Raw genomic sequence first — 8,167 nt, forward strand, 5'->3', positions numbered from 1 at the left:
TCCCAACTTTATTTTTACAAGGCCTTAAAATAGCTATTTTTCTATTTTACATTTTTGGCCTATGACAGCTGGTATAGGTTGCAGGGTACCACAGCTTTCATGGGATGAGAAGTGTGTTACATCCTGGAGAGGTTGCCAGTTTATCCCAGGCAGCAGTTAAAGTGGGATTTGGCAGTTGGAGTAACCCGAAGATTGGGTGTAGCAATGCAGCATAGGGAAAGGAATCACTTGGAAATTAAGCCACATACTTTGTTTTGGGAGCACCAGAAGAATCAATTGACCTGTACTGATACTCTGACATTCACTGCTCTTTGTAGATATCACCATCTGAATTCAACAAGATATAAGCAGATGTGTTATGAGCCATATGGCTGCTTTCAAACACCATAGGCAATATAAAGCAAGTAAAAGTTAGAATTTGGTGAGTGACTAATCAGCATCATCACCTTCAGTATATTCACCTTAAATTGATACCAGTTAGCCTTGATGTAGCCCAACATAGACCATGAACAGCACAGCCTGCCCTCCACCACTCCAACATCGTGCATTACTGTAAACTTCACCACAGTACTGCAAAATAACCAGTTTAGCCTGCAGCCTGCCAAAACACCTAGTATTTTCACGCAATCTTTAAACAAGAAAAAATTAATATACCTCTCAGTTCATCCATGACCTCAACTTTATTTACATCTGCACCATGAACACAACTCAGAGATGAGGATGAAAAAAGAACATGTTGAGCATGTAGGCAGACAATGGGATGTCATTCTTTTATTATTACTGAGCAAATATCTCTATGCAGTCAATAAAGCAATGCCAAGCTGTGGCACATGAAAAATAAACTCTTTCAACAGTAATATGCATTAAGTTGTTTATCAGATTTATTGGTTCACTAACCAAAGGTGCCAAAAAGGTGTTTTGTGTCATTCCAGCCCACTTTATTCCCCGATTGCAGGGATAACAATCAGGGGTTAGCACTGGCAGCCCTGCGGCCAATCTCAGTTTCCACTACTGTAATAAATATTTCTACTATTTATCCCATACAGAGTTAGGCACATTAATACCCACTTTATAATTTGAATGAAAGTAGTTCATTTTGGCTCAAGCCTTACTTTTTAAACATGATTTGAACCATATGTTTTGGAGAAACCTTTCAGCTATGTTTGCTAATAAGACAAACATAAGAAAAACATTGTTAATAAGAATGATTTTCCCTTTAAAGCCTGCTTCAGGTGCAGGCCCAATCCTGCCCTTAGTTTTTTTTTTTTCTCGATAGGATCGTATTATTATTATTAGTGTCTCATAATATGATTGCTTAAAATGTTTCTATGACCTTGAATGTCCACATTGCTTTTAAGAAATAAGTGTTTCTGGTGTTTTCATTATGTTTTCTGTAGAGTGGAAACTTCCTTGGCAGTGGGGGTGGTTGTTGGGCATACAGCTATTTAATCAGGAGGTAAATCACATACTCATAAAAGTTGATGTTCTTTTAGTCATTAGCCGAGTCTTTGGGACACTTAAGTACTAAATCTAAGATCAATTTTGTGGTACATCAAAGAGTTCCATAAAAAATAGATAAATATTTTTCATGCAAAAACAAGGAGATGCTTACAAAACATGACACATTGCTCCAGATGAATTGTCTGAAGGCATACAAGCCTTTTAAGAAAATTATAAACAGTAAATATTAATTTAATACAGAGAATATATTACGTAATCTGGGGAACAGGGATGTGAGTGATTTTTATTTCTGCTGCTAGTTTGCAGTTTTCTGATGGTACTTTCCTCTACTTGTTTCCTTAGAAATATACTATTAGTTGTAAGTTAACTTACTCTTGAGTATTTCCATAGTCTGCTATTGTTACACTCACATTACTAGTTCTTTGTTGAAGACTACTCCTTTACCTTTCCTTTATTTTTTGCTCCTTTTTTCTGTTTTCCTCTGTCTCTGCAGATCACCTGTGTCCTTCTCTGGTTTAATGCAACCCCGCCCACTCAACCTAAACAGCTTAAAACACTTAAACTGAGTCATTTCACCTTCTCTGGCTTCCCTCCTTCTTGTTTTCCTCTTCATCAAAACAACATTTCTACAGTGGGCTCAGAGGCTGAACTAATTGCCTATAATTTCACTTAGACACGCACTCACGTCCAGCCCTGCACTTCACTTCTCCAGACAGCAATCTTGGTCTCTGTCTTACTTGTTTCTTCCCTTCCTCTCCTCTCGTTCTTGTATTCTTTCCCCCAAGAGACATGATTTACTTCTGTCATGGACAAGGACATCTGCCTATTAGCGAGTGCCACTGACGTAGGCATCGCCATCCCCTCCTGCTTATTATCCCCCTTGCTCATCCGCCTTCTTCTCCCGCTCCACCTCCTCCTGCCTTACTCAAATTGGGGTCACCAACCTTCATCATGCAGTGCTGGTGAATCATCAGTGGGACTCTCGGGAGGAGGGACTGCCTGTCCAGGATACTTCCGTCCTCCTCCCTAAATTACCAGGGTAACCCGACATTGTCTGCTCTCTACTGTCACACCACTCTGTCGCACAAAGAGAGGAATACAGCAATAGAGGGAGACATTGAATATGAATGAGGGACGTTGCAAGAAGATGGGGATCGTGAAAGATACAGTAATGCTTACGTAATAAAATCAAAGCTCACCAACTCCTATTGCTTCATCAAAATGCTGTCGCAATATTATAATACACTTTAGTCATTTTATTAGTCTACAAAAACATGAGAGACTTTATTCCACCATTACTTTGCTACAATTTTTTTCTAGTTCATAAAATCATCTACGAGGTCCGGCACCAAAGAGCAGAAGTTAAAAGGGTTGGTTGATTCATCCATTTCAAAATAGTACATTTCTTAAATGTAGGCAATAAATTACCAAGAGTCCAGCCAGCAGTGAAAGTCATAGTCTGGGACATATTGGTCAGAAAATTAGCCACTGTACAGGCAGGTGAACAGAGCTTAGCAACCCTCATCAAACCATTATCATTGGCCAGATGACCTGGTTAGAGCACCCTTGGCATGATGAGAGGTTCCCACATTAGCAGTGATATAAATTAAAGCTTATTTTATTTCATGCCATGTAACAGGTGAGTAAGTCCACCAGGAATGCACTGTGGGAAGAAAAGAAGCTGCTGGAAGAATAACGATGTTCTGGCAATGATTTACTGGGAAAGCTTGGGTTAAGGAACTCTTGTGGCCACACTTTTTATGCTATCTGCCTGCTACACCTCTTCATGGCAATAATATTCCCCAGTGGCAGTGCCTTCTTTTAGCTTGCATCTTGCAACAATGCACAGACTGTTTCGGACTAGTTTAAGAAACACAATGAAGACTTCAAAGTGTTGACATAGCACAATTCTCAGTCAGATCAAGTATCTGTGAAATTTTCTCACCAGAAAGACATCAGAGATAGCTTCAACAGCCCATGTTATAACTTTCACCAAAGCTACGTGGCAGGTGGTCATGTTCCTTCTACTCCTGTATGTCATCTTATTTATATAACCTACAACACCATAGAGACACCTGCTGCTTGTGAGTAAGGCTTTGGTCACAGTAAGGAAAAAAAACTCACCTTAAAAAAATTGTAAGGCCAAGGGAGGCAAAACGGGTTAAATAATAATGAAGAAAATATTATAGCTAGGAATAGATTTGCTTGTGCTATCACAACTGTGTCCATTGTCAGATGCTACAAGGGGCCGTCTGGTGTTGGTGCCAGTTGGTGATGGTGTCCAAGACAGTCCAAATAAAGAGGTTGGAGGACTGGCATAGATAACACGTTTCTAAGCCAGGATATTATTACATTATTACAATTAAAATGATTCACGAACAGTTAGGAAACAGTGAATTGGGTTTGGATTAAAATACAGGCCCTCGCACCAGTAACACCAGCTTGGTAGCAACAGCTCCACCTCATTTATCCCAAGACCCTGTTTGTCACCCACTGTTCCCAAAGGACAGCTTTTGTGTATCTGAGACATGTCACATTTGAAAAAATATAATTATTTTTAGAACAAGAAAAATAAGAACAGGTTGTATACCAAGTAATCGATGTTATCACCATTGGCACCATCATCAGGATCATTTATTTTAAGATGATCTCCAAAATGCTGAATTATGTTAAAACAGTTTTAAAAAATCTTACTTTATTCTCCATATAACAGAGAGGATAGTTTACAGTTATGAAAATCTGATGAGTTACAGTGGATTAGACCTCTGTTTCTAATGAAGCTGAGTAGGTATGTAATTTTTATCAATTTGTCCTGGCCACAGAGCAAAGAGAACAGAAAAAAGGTCTAATCACCCTAATAAACCCAGAAAAATCCTCAGTCAAGAATTCACTTTCTTGAATTACTGGGGTGTTAAATAACTTTTTTAACTGTTTATAGATTATATACATTGGCCATATATAATCTGAGCCTCACCAAATAGGATAAGGCCCAAAATGGATGGATGACTGTATAACCCACACAAGATCCTGTGAGCTGTTCAAATATGGATTCTGTAAGAACATTTTCTGCATGATCTTTTTGCCATTTTGGTAAATGACTGCTGAATTCAACTCTTATTTCATATTTTAGTAGTTTAGCTACTACGTATAAGGATTCAGTTTTTTTTTATTTCTACATGTAATGATCACAGTGCCTTTTAAATGTAAATTTTCATGTTTGTGTTATTTGATTCAGATAAACGTACTGAGGATCAGGTTCTTGTTTTGCTTTGGCCCCACTGATGTTTGCTGTTTATAACTGAGCAGAATGTGGAGAATGGCTTGACAGCATGTGTATATGTTGTGTGTGTGTGTGTGTGTGTGTTCACAGAAGCAAAAGGTCAGTTTTGGCATGGTCTAACAGCACGTTGACTTGGCCGCAGCTTATTTGCTGATGCTATCTGTGAGCTGGAATCTGAGTAAACAGTGAGGCTAGATAACAAGTAGAGCACATCTTCCTTTTTCCCTTTCTCCTTATGTTCCCGACCACAGACCTGATGCCCCCGAAATCCAAATCCTTACACTTAACAAACACCAAGCTCTTCCTGAACTTTACTCACATTTCCCCTCAGTAAATTCTGCATTTTAAAAATTCTGTTAAACTTTACTGCCTCCTTCTCTTTGTCTCTTTCTTTCCTCCTCTCTCGCTCTCTCCGTTTGCTGTGCCAGAGAATGTAAGACTTGAGTGCCCTTTTCCTGTTGTAAAGTTGCCAGATCTCCGTCCTTAAGCGTGGTCCTGTCCTCCTTGCTGAAGATATCAACGGACACAGCTGTAAGGACTGAATAGACAGTCATATCCTGCCAAAGATAGTAACAGAGAAATGAATCACTAGATTACTTTAGACCAGAGACATTCATTCATTTTAGTAGAAACTACAACAAGTCCAGTGTCTGTGCACCTGCTTGTCACATGATTGATTTTTTTTTTTAATTCACAGTTTTTTCTTTTTCTTGAGACACAAGTCAAAACAAAATATCTGTGAACCTGTGACCTGTTTCTGCCATTAAGAAGATTCTGTTTGGCGCGACACTTAAGGCCACACCTGGACACATCTGGACTGGAGAGGGCAGCCCTGCTCTGACACCAGGACACATCTGGAGCTTACGCATTTACAGACACAGAGAGGATGCATAAATAACACTCTCACGTATGTACAGTATGTTATTCGTGGGAAATACACAAATTCAGATAGGCATGCACTTCTTCACCAAAGAACAAACATATGTCCCCACATGTGTATGAAGTACATATGCGTATGTACAGACACATGCAAAAAACAAAAATGTATGTCAAGTCATGACTCCAGATGAATTGTGAGTCTGCATTTTTATTTTATGTATGAAGGGAGACTTGGGTTTTATCACACTGTCTCAGAGAGAAATCTGAGCAGGTGCTGCAGCTGTTGGAGGGCATTTTAACCTCCCAGAAGAGGCCACTGACTGTGCCAGACAACACATCCTGAATTAAAGCTCTGAGCTTCCCTCAAGTTCAAACCATAGATACAAAAATGCGTGCACATGGAAATCAATGGCCACCTGAGAGGACAGCTTTCCACTCTATGGAATAGTTTAAGCATTTCAAATTTCACACTCTGTTGGCTTTGTTTTAAAGCAGGTCATGTTTGGGAAATCTTGCGTATTTTCGTGTGACATCTGCCTCTGAAATATAGCAATTCTCAAAAATTTCTTCATAACTAAACCACAGTGTAGAAAATAAAAAGCTCTGAAGATGTGAGGTACAACCCCAATCCCCCAAAAAGGTAAAACATAATTAAAAACTGAATGCAATGAGTAGCAATTCTCTTATTTTATTCACAATAGAAAACAGTAACAAAGTATATGTTTAAACAGAGAACAAGTACCATTAAAAAAAAAAAGAAGAAGCTAATTTTGAATTTGATTGCAGAAATGTGTCAAAAGTTGGCACAGGGCCACGTTTACCACTGTTAGCATCTGTCTGTAAATGTGTCGGAACTGATGAGACCACTTTCTGGACTTCGGGATAGGAATGTTGTTCCAGTTTTTTCTTATATAGGATTCTAGTTCCTAAAAACTCCTGGGTCTTCTTTGTGGTATTTGATTTTTTATCATGCATCAAATGTTTTCATTTGCTGAAAGGTCTGGACTGCAGCAGGCCAGTTTAGCACCTGGACACTTCTACTATGAAACCATGTTCTTGTATTAGATGCAGTATGTTGTTTATTATTTACTTTCCTAAAAAAAAAGAAGTTGTCTGGATGGGAGCACAAAATCTTTTATGCCTCTCAGTATTAATGGTGCCTTTCCAGATGTGCAAGCTGCCAGTTCCATAGACTCTAATGCACTCTCACACCATCAGAGATGCAGACTTTTGAACCCAGCGCTGATAACAAGCCGGATGGTCACTCTCCTCTTTAGTCGGGAGGATGTGGCATCCATGATTTCAAGCTTGCATTTTTCTAACCACGAAAAAGTTTTTTACTTTCTCTCAGTCCATTTTAAGTGAGCTTTGTCTCAGAGAAGACAACAGTGTTTCTGGATCATGATCACATGTGGTGTCGTTTTTGTATGACAGAGCTTTAAACCATATTTATGGATTCCATGGTGAACAGTGGTCACAGACAGTGATTTTTGAAAGAGTCGCTGAGCAGTTAGTTCCATGACAGAATCATGCAGTGTCTCCTGAGGCCCAAAGATTTTCAGCTTTGTCCCTTGCCCACAGAGATTTCTCCAGATTTTAAGAAAACTTTGATCATATTATGGACTGTAGATGAAAGTTTTTGCAGCTTCACATGGAGGAATGCTATTCTGAAAAGTTTTCTACAATTTGTAAATGCAGTATTTTGCAGATTTTTGAATCCGTAGCCATCCTTACTTCTTAGAAACTCTGGCTGTCTAAGTATGTATGTCTTTACATATTGTATCCGATCTAACCCAGTGTTACAGACCAGTTGCCAATTAACATTATATGCTGCAAAATGATTGCCAACTGCCAATCAATGTACGGAGCTACTATTTTTTTTTTTTTTCGATTATCAGGGTTGCAGGTTGGCTGGAGACTTTCCCACCTGTTATAGGGGGAAAAGCAGGGTACACCCTGGACAGCTCGCCAGTCTACTGCAGGGCTAACACAGAATGACAGACAACCATTCCCACCTATGGACAATTTAGAATGACCTAACCCCACTAACTGCATGTCTTTGGACTGAGGAAGGAAGCAGGAGTAACCGGAGAGAACGTAAAATGTCTCAGTTTTGATGCTTTGTGAATCATTGCTTTCTGTTTTTCTTTCCATTTTACACAGCATCCCAAATACTTTGGAAGTGGGGGTGAAATAGAGGGTCTGTGATTTGAATGGAATCAGCCCATACATGTTGAACACAAATCAACCCCAAAATATAAGTGCAAACAACATGAGCGTCTATAGCAACAAAGATTACGGGAAAACATCTGTGCTTGGTAAATTTTACGTAGATACACCTGCTTAGTGTGAGACATTAACACATTGGGGTTTTTTTGATATGTTGACACCCAAACCATCAGCCTTTTTTTGACCAAGCAGTTTTGGTGCTTAAACCTAAACCAAACAGTGTGTGAAAACCAAAGTAAACAGTGACTGAAAGTGAAACTTAAAAATGGTTCCAGATGTGAGTCAGACTCCAGACTTCTGGTCAAAAGTTGGTTTTGT

The 8,167-nt window shown here is 39.2% G+C and overlaps 1 long non-coding RNA gene across 1 annotated transcript; it reads left to right on the forward strand.

Annotated features, from left to right (window-relative positions):
- The first annotated feature begins 1,395 nt into the window (after positions 1–1,395).
- Positions 1,396–2,664, forward strand: LOC112842151 (uncharacterized). The gene is made up of 2 exons (XR_003213835.1): positions 1,396–1,456; positions 1,955–2,664. It is a non-coding gene; the product is annotated as an uncharacterized LOC112842151 (long non-coding RNA).
- Positions 2,665–8,167: the final 5,503 nt, after the last annotated feature.

This window comes from Oreochromis niloticus, linkage group LG14, assembly GCF_001858045.2.
Source record: "Oreochromis niloticus isolate F11D_XX linkage group LG14, O_niloticus_UMD_NMBU, whole genome shotgun sequence".
NCBI lineage: Eukaryota > Metazoa > Chordata > Actinopteri > Cichliformes > Cichlidae > Oreochromis > Oreochromis niloticus.